The sequence below is a fragment of the Giraffa tippelskirchi genome, chromosome 2 (assembly GCF_054371585.1).
Source record: "Giraffa tippelskirchi isolate mGirTip1 chromosome 2, T2T-mGirTip1v1.2.pri, whole genome shotgun sequence".
NCBI classification, from domain to species: Eukaryota; Metazoa; Chordata; class Mammalia; order Artiodactyla; family Giraffidae; genus Giraffa; species Giraffa tippelskirchi.
The window spans coordinates 49058914-49081471 of record NC_137276.1 but is presented as its reverse complement, the minus strand read 5'-3'; the positions used below and the strand labels follow the sequence as shown (position 1 = coordinate 49081471).

General features: G+C 37.6%; 1 protein-coding gene across 23 annotated transcripts in view; it reads left to right on the top strand.

Annotated features, from left to right (window-relative positions):
- The window catches only part of MARCHF8 (membrane associated ring-CH-type finger 8), a 105668-nt gene that overhangs the window by 5201 nt on the left and 77909 nt on the right, over positions 1-22558 (top strand). For 4 of the 23 annotated variants that reach the window (XM_081560757.1, XM_081560873.1, XM_081560866.1 and 1 more), the window contains exon 2: positions 13378-13446. The exons of the other annotated variants lie outside the window; for them this stretch is intronic. The gene's annotated coding sequence lies outside the window, so the exon portion shown is untranslated. The remainder of the gene's footprint in view (positions 1-13377; positions 13447-22558) is intronic. 23 annotated transcript variants of the gene reach the window in all.

Here is a 22558-nt window from a genome sequence, read left to right as displayed (position 1 = left end):
AAAGAACCTTTATCCAGTGTATGTAAAGGACTTCCATAATCAATAATGGGCTTCCCTGGTGGTTTGGTGGTAAAGAATCCACCTGCCAATGCAGGAGACATGGGTTTGATCCCTCGTTTGGAAAGATTCCCCTGGAGAAGGAAGTGGCAACCCACTCCAGTATTGTTGCCTGGAAAATCCTATAGACAGAGGATCCTGGCAGATTATAGTCCATGAGGTTACAAAAGAGCCGGACATGACTTAGTGACTAATCAACAACAATAATCAATAATAAGAAGGCAGACAATGCCCAAATCACAACATTGGTAAAAGATTTAGACAGACACTTCACGAAAGAAGATATTTAAATTTTTTGATAGGCACTTTAAAAATTCTAAACGTATCTAGTCATTTATGGAAATGCAAATAAAAATGAACAGCTGTTTGCCTACAGAAGTGGTTAAAATTTGTAAGACTGACAATAGCAAGTGTTGGTCAGGACACCGAGCAACTAAAACTTGCATAAATTGCTAGTAGGAGTGTGTACAGAAACTTTGAATAACAGTGTGACAATTTTCTGTTAAAGTTATACATATGCTATGGTCCAGCAATTCTATCCCTGATTATAAAATAAAAACTTAATATCACAAATGACTTACACCTCAGTGTTAGAGATCAAAACTGGAAATAGGCCAATATCTATTAATGAATATACAAATGAAGTATTACTCAGTAGTATAAAGGGAACTACTGATAGTGTAAATTTTACGCTGAACAAAAGCCCCACACAAAAGAATGCATACTGTATAATTCCATTCATGTTGATCCTAAGCCAGCAAAACTAATCTATAATAAAGCAGATTAATGATTGCTTGCAATCAGAGGTGAGGGAATTGACTGCAGAGGTACAGGAAAGAACTTTTTGTGGTAATGAAAATGTTTTGTCTGAATTTTGAGTAGGTAGTTGTTACACTACATACACTTTTGTCAAAGCTTTTCCAACACTTAATATGGGTTCATTTCATGTAAAGTGTAATTTAATACACTTGATTTTTAAAAAGCAAGGGTCTAAACAGCATTTATAGACTAAGCAAATATATTTGTGTATATGTAATGATTTTATTTAAAATACTTTAATGTGTAAACACATGTACATGAAATGTCCTGAAGCATGTTCAAATTGTTACCAATTGTGTCTTGATGGTGGAATTTTAGGTGATTAAAAAATGATTGAACTTTTATTATTATTTGAATTATTTTTTCAATGAACTTATCTTGACAAAAGAAAAGATTGTTTTTTGTCATGTAGACATTTTATTCCTGGATGATTTTGTCCTTTAAATACTGAATAAACGTTGTAATAATTCTAAACTGTATTTTAGAATTTAAACACTATTACTCTGTAATCAGTGCCAGTTAAGACCAAAACCTTACGTTACCTTCAGTATCCCTTGGTCTTCCCTTCACCCCATCCTCTTACTTCCCCACAGACATGACTGCTACTCTTAAGAGTTGTGTTTATTATTTCTTTTTTTAAAATAGTTTTACCGCATGTGCATCTCTAAGCTATGTTGTTTCTATCCATGCACTGTTGAACTTACTAATTAGAATTATACTGAGTGTACATTTTTGTCACTTGCTTTCTTATTCTACATAATATGACTTGATATTCGTCTTTATTTTCATGTGTGGTTGTAGGTCATTGATGTTTCATCGTTGTATTACATTATTTTATATGAATATTCCACCATTTTACCTTTGCACTTTTAATGAATGAATAGGTTGTTGATTTTTTCTTTTTGTCATGAGCAGTGGTGACGTGAATATTTTGTGTGTGTCTTCTGGTGCACACGGACGAGACTTTCTCTGAATATATAATTACTTCTAACCATAGCTGCTGGGTTGTAGGGTAATGCATTTCTTCAGCTTTTCTAGAAGTATTTGTTTTTTATTGAACTCTAATGAATTACACAAACTTCAGAGGCTTAAACCAAGACGTGTTTTAATCTCGTAGTTCTGTAGGTCAGAAGTGAGTTCAGCTTGCTTGGGTGATCTGCTTTTTGTCTTAGAAGGCTGAAATCAAGTTGGATGGGTGAGTACATGCTGAGTCGTTTCAGTTGTGTCTGATGCAATGTGACCCCATGGATTGTAGCCCTACAGGCTCCTCTGTTCATGTCCAGGCAAGAATACTGGAGTGGGTTGCCATGCCCTCCTCCAGGGGATCTTCCCGACCCAGGGATGGAACCCTCTTCTCTTGTGTCTCCTGCATCGGCAGGTGGGTTTTTTCCCACTAGCGCCACCTCGGAAGCCCCCAGGTTGGGTACATTTATTTGTAATTAATTCAACTCTTCCCCTATTAATAGTAGATATTTAGTATGCTCTGATTTTTCTCTTTTTTAACAGTATTGCACTGACCATTCTTGTGTAAAAGTCTTTGAATATTTGTGGGAGTGTTCTTGTAGTATAGAATGCTAAAAGTGGAATTGTCTGGTTAAAGGGATTTAAATTGAGTAGTGGTAGTTGTCTCAGTTTTTATTTCATCTGCATTTCCCCTGATAATGTTTATCTTTTCCCCATTTCTTTGCCCATACTATCTATTGCCAATCTCTTTATTTTTCTGCATTTTAAAATTAATGTTTAAATTTTTATCACAGTAATACCTGGATATGATTTAAAAATAGTAAGAATAAATGCTTGTAATGAAAAACAGAGGTACCTTTTGTTTTCTTGTTTGTTATGGTGGTTACCTCCATATTCCATAACTTAATGCTTATCTCACTGTTAATGATTTATCAACTTTAAATGTTATGCATTGCTGTCCTGTTTTGAGAATGTAGGCATCTTGAACTCTCCTTACTTACCTTTTCTCCACTTCAATTATGGTTATAGTCCTATTTTTATTGAGATCAGTAATTAGTATTTAGTCACTGACTAAATTCTTTTTTTAACTATAGAGCCAAATTGTAGTCTGTGACTACATTTCCTTTCTTCAGTTCAGTTCAGTCGCTCAGTTGTATCCAACTTTTTGAGACCCCATGGACTGTAGCACGCCTGGCTTCTCTGTCCATCACCAACTCCCAGAGCTTGCTCAAACTCATGTAGTTGGTGATGCCATCCAACCATCTCATCCTCTATTGTCCCCTTCTCCTCCTGCCTTCAATCTTTCCCAGCATCAGGGTCTTTTCCAGTGAGTCAGTTCTTCACATCAGGTGGCCAAAGTATTGGAGCTTCAGCTTCAGCATCAGTCCTTCCAGTGAATATTCAGCACTGATTTCCTTTAGGATGGACTGCTTGGATATCCTTGCAGTCCAAGGGACTCTCAGGAGTCTTCAACACCACAGTTCAAAAGTATCAGTTCTTCAGCACTCAACTTTCTTTATGGTTCAACTCTCACACCCATACATGACCACTGGAAAAACCATAGCTTTGACTTTGTCGGCAAAGTAGAGTTGTTACCTCACTTTTTCACATACATCACATTTTTCATGTACCTTCTCATAGACAAATTATTACTTTTAACAGATGCTGTATCACATCATCTACAATATCACCTTTCCTGTCAGTCTCTATACTCTTCTGGATATTTTTCCTCGTAAAGCCTTTCATCATCTTGCTTTAATGTGAGTCTTACTGCTCCATCTCTGTGGGAGGCCTTTTCTCTGGGTCTTTCAGTTTCTCCAGAGAATCATCTGTTTTCCCACTGTGTATTCGTCTTGGTAGTTGAAAGCTCTTGCTCCTCACGGAGTATTCCGTAGACCGTCCACATTGGTATCATCTCAGTGGTTGTTCAAGATGTAGGATCTCAGGCCACATCCTGGACCTGCATCAGAACAAGATGACTTATTTGCAGCAGCATTTTTGAAAGTGCTGGCCTGTGCTGTGGCAACAGCAACAATAGCAACAAAATATTTTTTGTCATGCAAAGTCTAACACAAGTTGGATTTAACTCCTCCCTCTGTAGCCATGCCATCCAACTTTCAAGATGGCAATAGAAGAGAGCTGGAGGAGCTCAATGAATGTTTTTAAAGGCCAGGTCTGGAAGTGGCTAGTGTTATTCCTCCTATATTATATTGGTCAGAAATCAGCCATGTTACCTCTAACATAGTTGCAAGTGAGACTGGCAAATGTAGTCTTCTAATTTGCCCAGGAACAGGGAACAGTGTAGTGGGTAAGTAGCACTGACTTTTCTTTAGTTATCCATTCTGGTCCCCAAACTGTTTCATTCTCAGTTCAAAGTATGGGCATACCTTGGACATATTGTGGGTTCGATTCTAGATCAAAGCAATAAAGGAAATGTTGAGATAAAGCAAATCACATTTTTTTTTTTGGTTTCCCAAAGCACATAGAGATTATGTTTATGCTATGCTGTAATCTGTTAGTATGCAAGAGCATACTCATAATACTATGTCTAAAAACAATTTACATACCTTAATTTAAAAATAACGTATCGCTAAAATGTGCTTATCATCATCTGAGCCTGCAGTGACTCACAGTCTTTTTCCTGGTGGAGGGTCTTGCCTTGATGTTGATGGCTGCAGCTGACAAAGATGGAGGCATCTCTGAAGGTTGGAGTGGCTGTGGCAGTTTCTTAAAATAAGACAGCAATGAAATTTGCTGCTTTGATTGACTCTTCCTTCCATGAGCCATTTCTCTGTAGCATGCAGTGCAGTTTGATAACATTTCATCCACAGCAGAACTTCTTTCAAAATTAGAGTCCATCCTCTTAAATCTTTGCCACTGCTTTATTAACTAAGTGTATATAACCTTCTAAATCCTTTGTTGTCATTTCAGCAGTTCAATGGCATCTTCACCAGGAGTAGATTCCATATCAAGATACCACTTTCTTTGCTCATCCATAAAAGTAACTCTTTCATTAAAGTTTTGTCATGCATGTGTGCTAAGTCACTTCAGTCATGTCTGACTGTGCAACCCCAGGGACTACAGCCTTCCAGGCTTCTCTGTCCATGGGATTTCCCAGGCAAGAATACTGGAATGGGTTGCCATTTCCTTCTCCAGGGGATCTTCCTGACTTGTGGATCGAACCCCTGTCTCTGCATCTTCTACACTGGCAGGTTGGTTCTCCACCACTAGTGCACCTGGGAAACACATGTCAACTTCCAAACTCTCCTTAATTTTGATAAAGTTGATCAACTTCCAAATGCCTGTTAATTCTTTCCATGAATCATGAATGTTTTTAGTGATGTCTAGAATGATGAGATCCTTTCTAGAAGGTTTTCAGTTTTGCCCAGATGTAGCAGAGGAATCACTATCTATGGCTGCTGTAGCCTTCTGAGATGTATTTCTTTCTTTTTTTTTGAGATGTATTTCTTAAATAATGAGATTTGAAAGTCAAAATGACTCCTTAATCTATGAGCTGCAGAATGGATGTGTTAATGGTCATGAAAACAATACAATAATCTCATTACAGTATATCTCCCCTAGTGCTCTTGTGTAACCAAGTACGTTGTCAATGAGCAGTAATATTTTGAAAGGAATCTCTTTTCCTGGACTTTGGGTCTCAGTAGTGGGCTTGAAATATTTAGCAACATGCTGTGAAGCGATGTGCTGTCACCGGGCCTTTGTTGTTCCATTTATAGAGCACAGGCAGAGTAGACTTAGCATAATTCATAGAGACCATTGGATTTTCATAATTGAGCATTGGCTTTAACTTAAAGTAACCAGCTGCTGCTGTGAAGTCACTTCAGTCGTGTCCGACTCTGTGTGATCCCATAGACGGCAGCCCACCAGGCTCCACCGTCCTTGGGATTCTCCAGGCAAGAATACTGGAGTGGGTTGCAGTCTCTAATAAGAGTGAGTCTGTCCTTTGAAGTTTTGAAACCAGGCATTGACTTCCTTCTAGCTATGAAAGTTTTGGATAGCATCTTCTTCCAATATAATGCTGTTTCATCTTCATTGAAAATCTCTCATTTAGTGTAGCAGCCTCATTAATTATCTGGATTAGGCTTTGGCTTAAGAAAATGTGGCTAGTTTGATCTTCTATACAGACCACTAAAACTTTCTCCATGTCAGCAGTAAAGATATTTCTAGTCGATTCAGAGTACCAGTAACCAAATATATTTTTGGTTTTTGCTAGCAACAGCCAATAGTAAATAATAGCAAAAAAAAAAATAAAGTTTCATTTTCCAGTTGTTCCCCAAACAGTTTTCAAGTCATCATGTGTGTGATCTGCTTTCTGAATTATAGCCATCAACAGATTTTGTAACTATTTTTTCAGTCGCTAAAAGTGGATCATCATCTTTTCATTCTCTAATAAGAAGTTTATCGTTGCCTACAGAATGGTGACTAAGAAAATGCAACTTGTTCAGGTTTTCATTATGATAGCACCCCACTTCTGATAGCGGTTTCTTTTGGGGAGATGGCCAAGGTACAACTTGTTTTTTATCTCTATTTTTAGCCAATATTTTACTGCTACTCATAACCTGAGGCATAAGCTCTTTGGTATCTTATAGGTAAATTAGCTCATTCTGTATCCTTGTTATTTCATGTACTTTTTATTATGGCTTTCTCCATCTTGCAGATTTAATTACTATTCCCATATTTTCTGTCTTTAAAAAACAGTTGAAATCACTTTCATGTACGTGAATGCTCTCTTCCCTCATTTGTGGCCTTGTGATTTGTCTTTTTTCTTTCCTTTTTAAAAATTTTAATTTTTCGTTTTGAGATAAATGTAGGTTGATATACAGTTGTAATAAATAATGTGGAGAGATCCTGTTTAAGAGATCCAGTTTTCCCCAAAGTTAACAGCTTGCAAAATTTTAGTACAATATCATGACTATGATATTGACATCTTTATAGTCAGATGTAGAGTATGTCTGTCATCACAAGGATCCTTTATGTTATTCTTTGTAACTTCCTCTACTCTCCTTACTCCCACTGCCTTCTTAACCTCTGGCAACCACTAATCTCTTCTCCCACTTCTATATTTTGTCTTTTCAAGGATATTCTATGAATGGAATTATATATTATGTGACCTTTTCAGATAGGCTTTTATCACTCAGCATAATTCTCTGGAGATTCATCATGGTTGTTTCATGTCCAAATAGTTCTTTTTTATTCCTTTTTTATTTCCAAGTAGTATTCTGTGATATGAATGTGCCATAGTTTGTTGACTCATTCACCTGCTGAAGAACATCTAGTTGAATAAAGCTGTTGCTAACATTTGTGTGCAGGTTTTCCTGTAATGATATTACTTCATTTCTCTGGTATAAAAGTCCTGGAGTGCAGTTGCTGGGCTGTATGATATTCACCTGGTTTAAGAAGTTGCTCAAGTGTTTTCCAGAGAGAATGTACCATTTTACATTCCTACCAGTACTGAAAGGATGATTCAGTTTCTCCTTATCCTTGCCCACATTTTGGTGTTGGTACCATTTCTTATTTTAGTAATTCTGGTAAGTATGTAATGGTACTTCACTGTGATTTTCATTTGCTTTTCCCTAATCGCAGAGTTGGACATGACTGAGTGACTGAACAACAAGAATGGCTAGTAAGATTGAACATATTTTGACGTGTTTATTTGTCACTTGTGTATTCCCTCAGTGAAAGTCTCTTCATGTCTTTTGCCCATTTACTAATTGGATTTTTGTTGTTAATTTTTGAGAGTCCTTTATATACAATATCTTAGATACAAGTCCTTTGTCAGTGGTTTGCAAATATTTTCTCTCAATCTGTGGCTTACCTTTTCACCCTTTGAAGTTCAGTTTATAAATTTTTCCAGTTGGAAATCATGTCTTTGGTGTCAAGTTTAATAACTGTTTAGCCCTGAATTCTGAAGATTTTTTAAAATGCTTTTTTCTCCCTGAAAGCTTTATAGTTTCAGGTTGCACATATAATTGAATGAACTGTTTCAGTTAAGGTGTTGAAACATGACTTGAGGTTCACTTTTTTTTCCTTATTGCTCTGGCACCATTTGTTGAAAAGTTATTTTTCCTTCATTGAATTGCTTAATCAAAAATCATTTGGGCATCTTTGTGTGGGTCTATTCATGTGTTATCTATTCTGTTCCATTGAATTGTATGTCTGTCTCTCTAATGCCACACAGTCTTGATTAGGGTAGCTCTGTGTTGTCATTCAGTAGCTAAGTTGTGTCCTACTTTTTGTGACCCTGTGGACTGCAGCATTCCTGGGTTCCCTGTGTTTCACCATCTCTTGGAGTTTGCTCAAACTCATGTCCATTGAGTCAGTGATATTATTCAGTCCTCTCATCCTCTCTTGGAGAAGGCAATGGCAACCCACTCCAGTACTCTTGCCTGGAAAATCCCATGGATGGAGGAGCCTGGCAGGCTGCAGTCCATGGGGTCAACGAAGAGTTGGACACGACTGAGCAACTTCACTTTCATGCATTGGAGAAGGAAATGGCCACCCACTCCAGTGTTCTTGCCTGGAGAATCCCAGGGATGGCGGAGCCTATGGGGTCACACAGAGTTGGACACAACTGAAGTGACTTAGCAGCAGCAGCAGCAGCAGCATCCTCTCTTGCCCACTTTTCCTCCTGCCTTTGATCTTTCCCAGCATCAAAGGAAAGGGAAATCTTTCCTGTGAGTCGGCTCTTCACATCAGGTGGCCAGAGTATTGGAGCTTCAGCTTCAGCATCAGTCCTTCCAATGAATATTCAGGGTTGATTTCCTTTAAGATTGACTGGTTTGATCTCCTTGGTGTTCAAGGGACTCTCAAGAGTCTTCTCTAGCACCACAATTCGAAAGCATCAATTCTTTGGCACTCAGCCTTCTTTATGCTCCAGCTCTTACATCTGTACATTACTGCTGGAAAAACCATAGCTTTGACTATACAGACCTTGTCTTGAATTCAGTAGACTGATTTCTCCCATTCTGTTATCTCTCAAAGGTGGTTTAGCTTTGTCTTTCCATATACATTTAAAAATATTTGTGTCTGTGTCTACAAAAGTCTTTAAAAGAATTTAACAGGGATCTTCTTGAGTTAGTGTATTCATTAGGGAATAATAGACATTATTATTTTGTTGAGTCTTGTCCATGAGCACAATTATTTATTACTTTTTTATTAGTTCCCTAATTTCTTTCACAAGCATTTTATAGTTTTCAGCATAAACGATCTTTCTTACATTTATGCCTAATATGCCATTTTTTCATGATTGTAAATGATGTTGTGTTTTTAATTTCCATGTCCTTGTTTTCATTGCTAGTATTTAGAAGTACAGCTAATTTTTATATGTTTATCTTGTATCCTGCAACTTTGCTGAATTCTGTTAATCTGGGAGTTTTTTTTTTTTTTTTTTTTTGTAGTTTCCTTGGGATGTTCTGTGTAATCTGAAAATAGGTATGGTTTTATTTTGTTTCTTTCTAATCTGTATACCTTTTATTTCTTTTCTTGTTCTACTGCATTGGCTAGAACTTCTAGCACTGTATTAAGTAAGAGTTGCCTTTTCCTCAATCTTAGGGGCAGAGCAGTGATTTTCTCATCATTAAGTATAATGTTAGTTGTAGGTTTTTTGGTTTTTTTTGTAGATGCTCTTTTTCAAATTAAGTATGTTCTTTTTTATTCCTATTTTTCTGAGATTTTTTAAAAAATCATGAATTGATGTTGAATTCTGTCATATGCTTTTTCTTTGTTCATTGGTATCATCCTATGATTTTATTCATTAGCCTCTTAACACTGTAGATTACACTGATTAATTTTCTTTTTTAAAAAATTTTTATTGAAGTACAGTTAATTTACAATGTTGTGTTACTTTCTGTATAAATGATTCACTTTGTACAGCAAAGTGAATCAGTTATATAGCATATAACATATATCCAGTCTTTTTAAAGATTTCCTCAATAGGTCATTACAGAGTGTTGAGTACAGTTCTGTGTGATATATAGTAGGTCCTTATTTGTTACATATTTTATGTGTTGTAGTGTATATATGTCAGCCCCAATCTCCCAATTTATCCCTTCTCCTGATTAATTTTCAAAAATTGAAAAAGAATCTTATATCCTTGGGATAAGCCTCACTTGGTCATGGTTTATAATTCTTTTTGTATTTACTGAATTCTGTTTGCTAATACCTTAAGGATTTTTCTTTCTGTTCAGAGAACTTCCTTTAGCAGTTTCATCCTTTGAGGGTACATCTGCTGGTGACACTGTCTCTTAGTTTACTTTTATCTCAAGTGTCTTGATTTCCCCTTCCTCTTTGAAGGATATTTTTTATTGGATATTGGGCTCTGAGTTGATAATTCTTTTCTTTCAGTACTTGAAAGCTGTTGTGTCTTTCTGACCTCTCTGTATTCTGATGAAATATATGCTGCCATTTAAATATTTTTTCCCGTATAGGTAAGGTGTTATTTCTGTCTCATTGCTTTCAAGATTTTTTTTCCTTTAGTGTTCAGAAGTTTAACTGTTTACATGTCTTACTGAGAATTTCTTTGAGTTTATCCTGTTTGCTCAGAATCTTGAGTCTGTAAATATATCTTTTACCAAATTTGGATATTTTCAGCCATTATTTCAAGTACTTTTCATCTCAGTTCTCTCCAATGACATGAATGTTAACTCTTGAGTTATAGACCCACAGGTCCCTGAGGCTCTGTTCATTTTTCTTTTGCAGTCTGTTTTTCTCTTTGTCATTCAGATTGGGTAGTTTCTATTTGTCTATCTTCTGGGTTACTGCTTTTTTCTGTCTACACCATTCTGCTGAACCCATCTCTTGGTTTTTGAATTTTGGTAATTGTATTTTTCAGTTCTGAAATTTCCTTGTGGGTCTTTTTTATATCTTTGCTTCTTTATTTCTTTGCTGAGCCTCTTTTTTTTTTTTTTTTAAACCAAGACACAGTAGTGGTAAGGAAGAAAGTTCCAGCTACTTACCCAACCTCCTCTTGACACCACCCTGATGAGGATGTTGGGATGCTTGGTTACATCTTGGTGAGAGAAGATGTCTGATCTACCCTTGGTTTTTGCTGGCATGGGTAGGGATGTGACGACAGGTTTTTTCCTGTGGTGTTGTGGCTCAGTGGTAAAGAATCTACCTGTCATGCAGGAGACACAGGAGACACACGTTTGATCCCTGGGTCAGGAAGATCCCCTGGAAGAGGGCATGGCAACTCACTCCAGTATTTTGGCCAGAAAATCCATGGACAGAGGAGCCTGGTGGGCTACAGTCCGCAGGATCGCCGAGTCGAATATGACTGAAGTGACTGAGCGCAGCAAAATATGAGTACAGATTTGTCTGGAGTAGGGTGATTATCTTTTTTTTTTTCTTTCTAGGTTGACTCTTTCCTACTCCTCTGGTTAGAAAGAGCAAGCTTTTCTTGGAGCTTTTGTTCACTCCTTGATGTTTCTGGATTTGCCAATTCTTTGGCTCCAACTTTGGATTATATGAGGCAAAAAGAAAACTCAGGAAACTTAACAAGATGTCATTCCTTGAATCCTGAGATCCCTAGCTAGTCTGCCGCCTTCTTTCTGCCTTTGAAAGTCTTCTATTTGTTTTATATAAAATATGCAGAGTCTTTACTTGTCCTTATTGGAAAAGTACATTTACTCTAACTTCTGAGAAGTATAAGCTTCTTTTTAAGAAAAACCTTTTATTATTTTAATAGGGTCTTGATGGAAAAGGAACATAACCTAAGTATTCAGTCCACACCTTTATTACTTCTTAATATTTTATTACATTTGTGTGAATTAGGCAGATTGAATATATTATTTGCTTAGTGCTTATATATTATTCATGGCACACATCTTATGTGGAAGAGCCTTTGGGAAATAATTGAGAGCGTGAAGCTTTGCTTGCATAGGGTTTCTCAAAAAGCTCCCTGTGATAAATGAGTTCCTTCTGTGATACTCCCCAAAAGATTAGTTTGCTTCTTGGTGAATTTCTTTAGGGTAGTTGATGTAGAAGACGATACTGTAATACTATAACCTAATTTTTTAAGTTAAAATGACCTTTTATTTTATGCCAGGAGGCTATAAACTGTAAATCTTTAAATTTATCTTGATTTGTTAAAAAATAATGTAAATATTTTCTCAGGAATGCTATCTTTTATATTAGATTGTATCAAAGCGTTAACATTTTAAAGAATCACTGGAAGTCTTAAGTTAATTCAGTTGTGATGGTGTTAGGGACGTTCTAGTGCTTACCCATGTTGCCTAATGGTTTAAGGATGTGGCTTCTAGAGCCAGCTTCAGTGCTTACTGGTGACCTTGGAGCTGGGTTTCCTCATCCATAAAGTGTGAATGATCACAATTACACTAGTTCATAAGGTGATCGTGATACTGTGAGTTGTTTTGAACCTGTGCAAACTGAAAATATTTTTCTATTTTGTCATAAAACTTTAAAAAATGTCCATTCTATTAGTAAGAGCATCTAATACAACTTGATACAGTTCTGCGGAGATCAGACTTAAGAGTCAGGAAACCTGAGTTCCACTCCAAGCTTTCCTGTGTAGCTGCTTGACTTTTGGCAAGCAGCCTTGCTTCATCCTTTTCTATCTTATTTTACTCATTTGTAAAAGTAAGATTGAGTTTGAACTGGTTGATCTTTAATATTCCTTCTATTTCTTCCATTCTGGGGTTTTTTTGTTTTTTTTTTTTACCTCAGTGAATCATAATTGAGTTCATGAGGAGAGTGCATTTTACAGCCTGGAGAAGAAAAGGGTTTGGGGTGAGGAGGACAAGATAATTTTACAGAAACTTTTAAGTACTAATGTGTTGAAAGTAATTAAGTTTGTTTCTCGCAATTCTGATTGAGGGCAAAACTAATGCCTGTGGATGGAAGGAGGACTGCTCTTGTCTCAGGGTAATGGACACACTTCTAACACTTATTAATACTCCTGTCCAGCATTGAAACGGGCCACCATAAGTGCTGGACGCTTCGTAACCCTACAGGGATGAAAGTCAAGGTCAGACTGGCAAATGATGTATCAGAGTCAGGTCAAAATTATTTAAGTCTCAGCCAGGGATGGTGCTGGATGACTTCTCTAACCTTCTGGCCTCCCATGGGTGGAAGTCATGACATGATAAAATTGTTAAAATAATCAAGAAAAAAGATACTATAGTGTGCCACAGAGAGCACTGACCTTAACTGAATTATAATAATGGCCTTTTATATACTAAATTCCTTTTTATCTGTAGGTTTTTGTTGTTGTTGAAGTGCAGACTAAATACTTTTTGTTCTCAGTTTTGAAGATGTTGCTTCTCTTAAGTCTTATGTAGTTTTGATGATTTGTGTGGGGAAAAGAGCACTATTATTTTCTTCTCTTTGAATGATCTTTGAATATTTGTCACTTTTAAGCTAAGCTGGAAAGTGTGAGTTTGGGTTCTTAGGTCCTTGAGATAGGCAGCTAAATTTGTCATCAACTATGTGGGTGCATTGCCAACTTCTCTGGAGATGTTTACCAGTCTGGGCAATTTTGATAATATTATCTTCTTACAGTTTCTGCTATGAGGCAGTCTTTGAAGAAATATGTGACGTGTGGCAGAGCAAGCCCTTGAGGAAGAAGAGGTATTCTTATTACTTTTATTAAATTATAGTGTTCTTGTTCCCAACTCCTGCAGTAGAAATTTGGTCCAAGGGAACAACTCTCTCACTCTGCCTTAAGCATCTGGCTGAGGAGACTTTGTGTGCATGTGTGTGTGTATTTACATTTCCTAAAATGCCTCAAATCTCCTTTACCCACTGTGTGTCCTGTTCCTGCTGAGTTGGGTTTAGATCTGCTGTATTGGTGGATAAATCAGTTTACAGCAGGTTTCTCAACCTTAGCACTGCTGGCATTTGGGTATGGAGATTTTGCTGTGGGGACTGTCTGGCTCATTTTAGAATGGTGAGCAGCTTTCTTGGCCTCTTCACACTAGATGCCAGTAACATCCCGAGAGATAGGGCAACCAAAAATATCTCCAGGACTTTGCCAAAAGTCCCCCGAGTGGCAAAAGTCACCTCAGTTGGAGGTCACTGACTTATGAATACCTCTCAGGCAGCCCTGTGCCACAGTTGTGGTCATTCTCCTCCCATCTGGTTTCTCCATGTTGCCAACCTTGCTTACAGCCTCTTCCTCCTCACTGTGCTCTGCTCATCTAATTAGCTGGAAAGCTGCCAAGTGGAAGGTGGATTCGGTGGGGAATAGGGTGGGGCTGGAGTCAGGTGTGGCCCTGGGTAGTGGCTGAGCACTGCAACATGCAGATGGGTGTGCTTTTTTGGTGGCGGCTAATGATTAGACTTAAAAACAAATGTCCTTTGATGCGAGCCTGAGATGACAATGACACTGGTGGTCCTGGCACACAGCACTAATTAGGTAAGTGTCTGTATGTTTCCTGAAGCCTGCCTTGGGAGTCTGGAGTGTTGAAAGAAAGCTCTTTTCTCCTTAATGGTTTTATTTGAAAGAAGCAAAGCAAAGAGAAGCTGCGTCTTGGTGAACTTCCATATTCAATTTAGATTTCATTTTTGAGGTGACTTCAGTAGCTGGATGGAGCCAGTTTTTTTTTTAATGTGCATGAAATGAGGTGGGAGAATTTGTAAATATTAAGTAGCAGATGTTTAATGAGTGCAACTGGGGATGGTCCCATGCCCTCAAGAAATGCTCAGAGTGCTGAGAGGGAGCAAGAAACAGGTAATTGCAAATGTACCACCTTGGAAGGACTGGTGGCTCTATCTTGGGTAGGGGCAGGTGGTAAGGGGTGGGCAAGATAGATAAACTTGAGACTAGAACAAGTGTTTGTAGTCCTTGTTTTATTAATTTTCAGACAATCAATGTTCATTATTAGTACTTTTTTCTGGGTACTACTGATTGTTTTTTACCTAATTGGAGTCATCCTGAATGCCCGTTTTTATAAGCTTTATTCTCTTGACATTTGTTGCATGACATTTCCCATTTTTAGTACCTCTTAAGGACTGCACATTGCATTTTATGATTCTATCTCAGTTTATTTAACCACTTCCCTGTTGCTTAACATTCAGCTTATTTTAAAGAACTTTGCTACTGGAAATATCCTTTGATGAGTAACTTCGGGCATACACTTGAATCCACATTTCAGATGATTTCCTTAGGATAGTGTCATGAACTGGGTAAAGTGGTATGGATATTTTTAAGATTCTTAGAATATAGTGCTGAAGTGCATTGCTGAAAGTTTCTAATTAACATTCCCACAAGCAGGACGTTGAGTGGCCATTTTAGGATATTCTTGCCAATGTTGTGTGTTTTAAAAAAGAAAATAACCTATTTAACAGATGGAAAACATCTCATTGTTATCTTCCTTTGCCTGTTTAAATTATTAGTGAAGTTGGCTATTTGTTATTGTTTTTCCTTTAAAAGTACATTAGTTCCTTTTGTGAATTGGCTGCACATGTTTTTTCCCATTAATCTTTTGGGGGTGTTACTGCTTTTTTCTGATTCCTTTATACAATTTGTTTATATATTGAGGGAAGCGATCATTTGTCCTTCGTGTTTATCCAGACACTTTTCCAATTTTACAGTTGTGCCTTTTGCTTAATGTGTGACTTTTAATTTTGATACGATTTCAGGTTTAGAGAAAAAGTGTAAGACTGTGAAGAACTACCACATATTCTTTACTAAAATTTACCGATTGTTAGGATTTACCCCATTAGCTTTATCAGTGTTCTTGCCTGGAGAATCCCAGGGACGGGGGAGCCTGGTGGGCTGCCGTCTGTGGGGTCGCACAGAGTTGGACAAGACTGAAGCGACTTAGCAGCAGCAGCAGAATTTACCCCATTAGCTTTATCACTCTCTCTATGCATATATGTAAATGCATTTTTTCTGATTCATTTGAGTCTAAGTTGTGTATTTCTTAAGACCTGGGACAATCTCTTATATGACCACATAAAAATTTAATAATTGATACAGTACTGTTATCGAATTCAGACTTCATATTGCATTTTCAGCAGTTGTCCCTAAAATGTCCTTTATTGCTCTTGTGTTCTCTGTTCAGTGTGCAATCCAGAATGATACTGAATTTGATTGTCATGTTTCTTTAGTCTCTTTTGATTTGGAATAAATCCTTAACCTGAATTTTTCACTCTTGACATTTGACATTTTTGAAGACTATGGACCAGTTTTTTTCTTTTTTTTTCCCTCTCTAGAATGTTTCCCAATTTGTGTTTCTCTGAAGTTTCCTCCTCGTTAGATTCAGGGTATACATTGTAGATAGAATTACCTGAAAGTGATTTTATTGTTCTCAGCACAAGACGTTTGGAGCCTCCAGTGCTAGTTTGTTCCAATATTGATGATGACATTGGACACTTGATTAAGTCACTGTTTTCCATATTTCTTTACTGCCAAGATACAGATTTTTCCATTGACGTTATTAAGTATTGAAAAGTGAAAGTGTTAGTCCCTCAGTGGTGTCTGACTCTTTGCTACTCTGTGGACTGTAGCCTGCCAGGCTCCTCTGTCCATGGAATTCTCCAGGCAAGAACACTGGAGTGGGTAGCCATTCCCTTCTCCAGAGGGTCTTCCCGACCCAGGGATCAAACCCTGGTCTCATGTATTACAGGCAGATTCTTTACCGACTGAGCCACCAGGGAATCCTATTCCTCTTTGAACATTCACCCACATGTTTTCGCGTCCAGTGATGATTTTAGCGTCCAGTGATGAAATACATACTTCCTTCTGTATTTATTTGGAGAAGGAAATGGCAACCCACTCCAGTACTCTTGCCTAGAAAATTCCATGGATGGAGGAGACTGGTGGGCTACAGTCCATGGGGTTGCAAAGAGTCGGACACGGCTGAGCGACTTCACTTCTGTATTTATTAGTTGGTATTCTGCTGCAAAGAAGAGCTTCGCCCCTGTTTATTTATCTGTTTGAATTATTCGTAGATCTGTTCTTATTTGGGGCTTGCCTGGTGGCTCAGATGGTAAAGAATCTGCCTGCAAAGCAGGAGACGTGAGTTCGATCCTTGGGTTGGGAAGATCCCCTGGAGGAGGGCATGGCAGTCCATTCCAGTATTCTTACCTGGAGAATCCTCATGGACAGAGGATCCTGATGGGCTACAGTCCATGAGGTCACAAAGAGTCAGACGCAACTTAGTGACATAGCACTTTATTATTTAATGACCTATAATTCACTACACAGATTATTTTATGTATCTCCATAATTTGAACATTTTTTGCTTTCTGGTGCAACAAGCTACTCTGGGCCCATTTTGTGTGCCTCAGCCTTCAAATCAGCTTTTCTTCAGGGAGCCTTGTTCCTATTAGTGGGAAACAAGATCCAGGTGCATGGTGCATGCAACTAGCGTCATTACTTCTACTCCTGTTTTGTGGACAGAGCTAGGGTATGTTTGTAGGTATGTAGATACACATACTTGGAGAAGGAAATGGCAACCCACTCCAGTGTTCTTGCCTGGAGAATCCCAGGGACGGGGGAGCCTGGTGGGCTGCCATCTATGGGGTCGCACAGAATCGGACACCATTGAAACGACTTAGCAGCAGCAGCAGCAGATACACATACACATGCACATATACATTTGCGGTTTTTAGTTATATATTTTAAAAACTGTTAGCTCGTATTGATACTGCTGCTGCTGCTGCTAAGTCACTTCAGTCGTGTCCGACTCTGTGCGACCCCATAGATGGCAGCCCACCAGGCTCCGCCGTCCCTGGGATTCTCCAGGCAAGAACACTGGAGTGGGTTGCCATTTCCTTCTCCAGTGCATGAAAGTGAAAAGTGGAAGTGAAGTCGCTCAGTCGTGTCCGACTCTTAGCAACCCCATGGACTGCAGCCTACCAGGCTCCTCCGTCCATGGGATTTTCCAGGCAAGAGTACTGGAGTAGGGTGCCATACTGCCCAATGTTAATTAAGACATTCTGGTGCCCCTCCTTATGTTGAATTTGTCATATGCTTTTGCATCTTGTTTATACACAAGGTATAAAGATATTCTCCTGTGTTTATTTCTAGGAGTTTCATAGTTTTGGTTTAGGTTAAAATTAAGAGATACAAACTTTCAGTTACAAAATAAATGATTCATAGGTATGAAATACACAGTATGGGTAATATAATCAGTAATTATATATAATATCTTTGTATAGTGACATGATAACATGTTTATCATGGTGATCATTTTGAAATGTATAGAAATATTGAATCACTGTGTTGTGTACCAGGAACCAACAGTGTTTTAGGTCAGTTATACTTCAACAACAAACAAACTAATAGAAAAAGAGAAGAGATTTGTTGTTATCAGAGGCGAGATGGGAGGTGGAGAGAGAAATTGGATGATGGTAGTTGAAAGGTACAGACACTCATGTAAAAGATACTTAGGGATGTCATGTACAACATGATGAATACAATTAACACTCCTATATGTTATATATGAAAGTTGTTAAGGGAGTAAGTCCTAAGAGTTCTCATCAAGGGAGGAAACGTATTTTTTCTTTCTTTAATATTGTATCTATGTGAGATGGTGTATGTCCACTAAGCTTATTGTGGTAATGTTTCATGATGTAGATCAAATCATTATGCTGTATACCTTAAATTTACACAGTTCAGTTCAGTTCAGTTGCTCAGTCGTGTCCAACTCTTTGCTGCTGCTAAGTCGCGTCAGTCGTGTCCGACTCTTCACGACCCCATGGGCTACAGCCCACCAGGCTCCTCCATCCATGGGGTTTCCCAGGCAAGAGTACTGGAGTGGGGTGCCATTGCCCTCTCCGTCTGACACTTTGCAACCCCATGAATCGCAGCACGCCAGGTCTCCCTGTCCATCACCAACTCCCGGAGTTTACCCAAACCTATGTCCATCGAGTTGGTGATGCCATCCAACCATCTCATCCTCTGTCGTCCCCTTCTCCTCCTGCCCCTAATCCTTCCCAGCATTAGGGTCTTTTCCAATGAGTCAACTCTTCGCATGAGGTGGCCAAAGTGTTGGAGTTTCAGCTTCAACATCAGTCCTTCCAATGAATACCCAGGACTGATCTCCTTTAGGATGGACTGGTTGGATCTTAGAACCCCATGAACAGTATGAAATTTACACAGTGCCGTATGTTAATTATACCTCAGTAAGACTAGAAGGGAAAAAGAATTGCTGTGTATACTGAACTAAAACTTTTGAAGTTTACTGTCTCATAAAACCTGATACTTTGAAACTGACTTAGAAAAGTGAAGTGAAGTTGCTCAGTCGTGTCCGACTCTTTGTGACCCCATGGATTGTAGCCTACCAGGCTTCTCTGTCCATGGGATTTTCCAGACAAGAGTACTGGGATGGGTTGCCATTTCCTTCTCCAGGGGATCTTCCCGACCGAGGGATCGAACCCAGGTCTCCCGCATTGCAAGCAGACACTTTACCCTCTGAGCCACCAGGGAAGCGTAAAATTCAGAGCATGAAACTTACTTTATAAATTTTGACATCAGAAGACTATTTTATTCTTCAAAGTAAATGCATCAAAAATGTAAAAAAGATTTTGGATCCATCTCAAATTATTTTTGGTTTATGATGTCAGATAAGGGTTAAAGTTGATCATTTTTTTCTATATGAACATCCAATTGTTTCAGCACGTTTGTTGAAAAGGGTTTCCATTTCTGTTAAATTGCTTTTGTGCCTCTTATGAAAATCGGGTGACCATGTCAGCGTGAGTCTATTCCTGGACTCTCTGTTTTGATCAATTTGCCTGTTGTTAGACCAGGACCATGCTTTGATGATTACTGTGGCTTTACAATAAGTCTTGAAGTATAAGTCCTTCAACTTACTCTTTTTTAAGATTGTTTTGGGTCTTTTACGTCCTTCACGTTTTCCTGTATGTTTTAGAATCAAATGGCCAATTTCTGCAAAAACATCTATTTGGAATATGAACAGAATTCTGGGCAGAATCAACATCTTTACAGTAATGAATTTTCCAAATTACAAACAAGGCGTATGTCTCCATACCCTTAGATATTTAATTTCTCTTATCAGTGTTTTTTAGTTTTCAGTATATGAGACACGCATGTATTTTGTAAAGATGATTCATAATTAATCTGCTCTTTAACATTAAGATAAAATTTTAAAATTTCATTTTCATTTTGTTGTTAGTCTGTAGAAATGTATTTGGATTTTGTGGAATGACCTTGCATCCTGCTTGCTAAATTGACTTAGATTAATCTGGCTAGACTAATTTAGATTTCCTAGAAATTTCTTTGTTAGTAATTATGTACTCTGTGAAAAGAAACAGTTTTATACCGTCTTTTCCAATTTTTAGTCCTTATATTTCTTTTCTTGCCATATTATACTGGCTAGGACCTTCTATCTGTTGTTGAACAGAAGTGGTAAGAGTGGGCATCCTTCCCTTATTGCCAATCAAGTGGAAAGGGCCTCAGAATTTTACTATTAAGTGTTTTATTTGCAGTAGGTTTATATGATTAAGGAAATTTCTCTGTTTCTAAGTGTGCTGAGGTTTTTTTTTTTAAAAACTCAGAATGGATGTTGATTTTTGTCAAGTGCTTTTGTTGCATTTGTTATTCTTAATTGTGATGACATGATACTGACTTTCAGATATTAATGTAACTTTGTGTTCCTGGGATAAACTCCACTTGGTCATGATATGTTACTGTTTTTATAAGTTGCTGATTTTTCCAATAGTTTGCTAAGGATGTTTTCATCTGGGTTCATGAACTATGTTCATGATTTGTAGTTTTGTTTTTTTTTTTTTTTAGAATTTTCTTGTTTAGATTTTTCTGACAGTTTTATGCAAAGCATGTAAATGAGGTGGGAATTATTCTCTTCCTTATTGTTTGATAGGATTCACTAGTGAAACCATTTGAACTTTGATTTTTCTTTTTGCAGAAGGGTAGAATAACCAGTTAATTTATTTAACAGATATATTGCTATTCAGATTTTTAACATTTCAGCATGTGTCAGTTGTGGAAAGTTGTGTTTCTCTTTTTCCATTCTCTCTACTTTAGACCTGTATTTTTAAACTCAAAGTCTATCTCTTTGCATATCTTGTGAAAGATATGGTTGGGTCTTGATTTTTTGGTTTTTGTTTTTCTTTATCCCCATTCTGACAGTCTCTACCTTTTAATTGGAATATTTGGTCCCTTTATATTTAATGTTCTTACTGATACACAGTTGATTTTCTTTATTCATGTATTCTATATCTGCAAATACAGAATAGAATCTATAAACCTACTCACTAAAATTTAATTCTGATCCCCAAATCAGTACTGACAGTGCTCTCAGCATCATTCACCAACATGCACAAAGCAGTGAAATTTTTGAGTCATCTAGTATTCAGGCTCTCAACTGATGTTGAACAAGTCATACTCTACCTTCTTGTTTCATTTCTCATACTGTAAACATATGTCCTTTTTGTGATCTATTCATTACCATGTTCTTCACATTTGTGTGTGTGTGTGTTTTTTTTCTTATGAGTTCATTATTTAAAATTGCCCCTAAGCATAGTGCTGAGGTGCTGCCTAGTGTTCCTAAGTAAAGAAGACTGTAATGTGCCTTACAGAGAAAATAGGCTTGTTATTAGGTAGACTTCCTCAGGCAGGAGTTAAAATACTGTTGATCATGAGTTCAGTGTTAGTGAATGGACAAAACGTATTTGCTAAATAAGGTGTCTTCAAACACAAGCAAACTAAGACAAGCTTATGTATTGATGGTTGACTGAAGTGTTGTGACCAGAGACTCCCTGGAACCCAACCTTGTATTTCCCATAGGAGCAATGGTTCTGTGTTCACTAATTCCATGTTCATGCCAACTTTGTAGAAGATAACTGTGCACAGTGAGAACTGAATAAAGTCAGGTTTAGATCTTTTTTTTTTTTCCCCTCCCTTTTTTGTTACTCTTACTCCCTTACTCTATTGATTGTTTTTGATATTCCATTTAATAACTTTTTTTTAGTGGTTGCATTTGCAATTGTAGCATTCATCCTCAACTTATTGCAATCTGTCCTACTCTCTGAGTTAATGTTTTACCATTAACTTTGCAACAATATAATCCCATTCTTGTCACATTCACCTTACTGTTGTTTTCATATATTTTACATAAATCTGCATTGTAAGTGTCCATGTTGCACTTGCTGCATTAAGAGGAGAAAATGAGAGATAGTTCTTTGTTAATCCACATATTTCCATCTCTGGTACCCTTCTTTTCTTTTTGTAGACTCTAGTCTTTATCAGGTATCATTTGCTGGGAATAAATTTCCTTAGTTTTTGCTCACCTGGACTTCTTTATTTTGCTTGATTTTTGAAGGATATTTTTGCTGCATATGGAATTCTTTCAGCATTATGGATGTCATTTCGTTGCTTTTTGGCTTCTTTTTTCTGATAGCAAGTGTTAATTCATACTGTAGTTACTGTTATTGTTGTCATTGTTATTATTTCTTTCTAGGTGCTTTCAAGATTTTTCTCTTTATTTTTGGTTTCCCTCAGTTTATGATGCTCAGATACAGTTCTGTTTATATTGATCCTATGTAGGGTTCTTTCCTTTTCTCCTTTGCCTTTTGCTTCTCTTCTATTCTCAGCTATTTATAAGGCCTCCTTGACAACCATTTTGCCTTTTTGCATCTCTTTTTCTTGGGGATGGTCTTGTTCACTGCCTCCTGTACAATGTCATGAATTTCTGTCCATGGTTCTTCAGACACTCTGTCTATCAGACCTAATCCCTTGAATCTGCCACTTCCA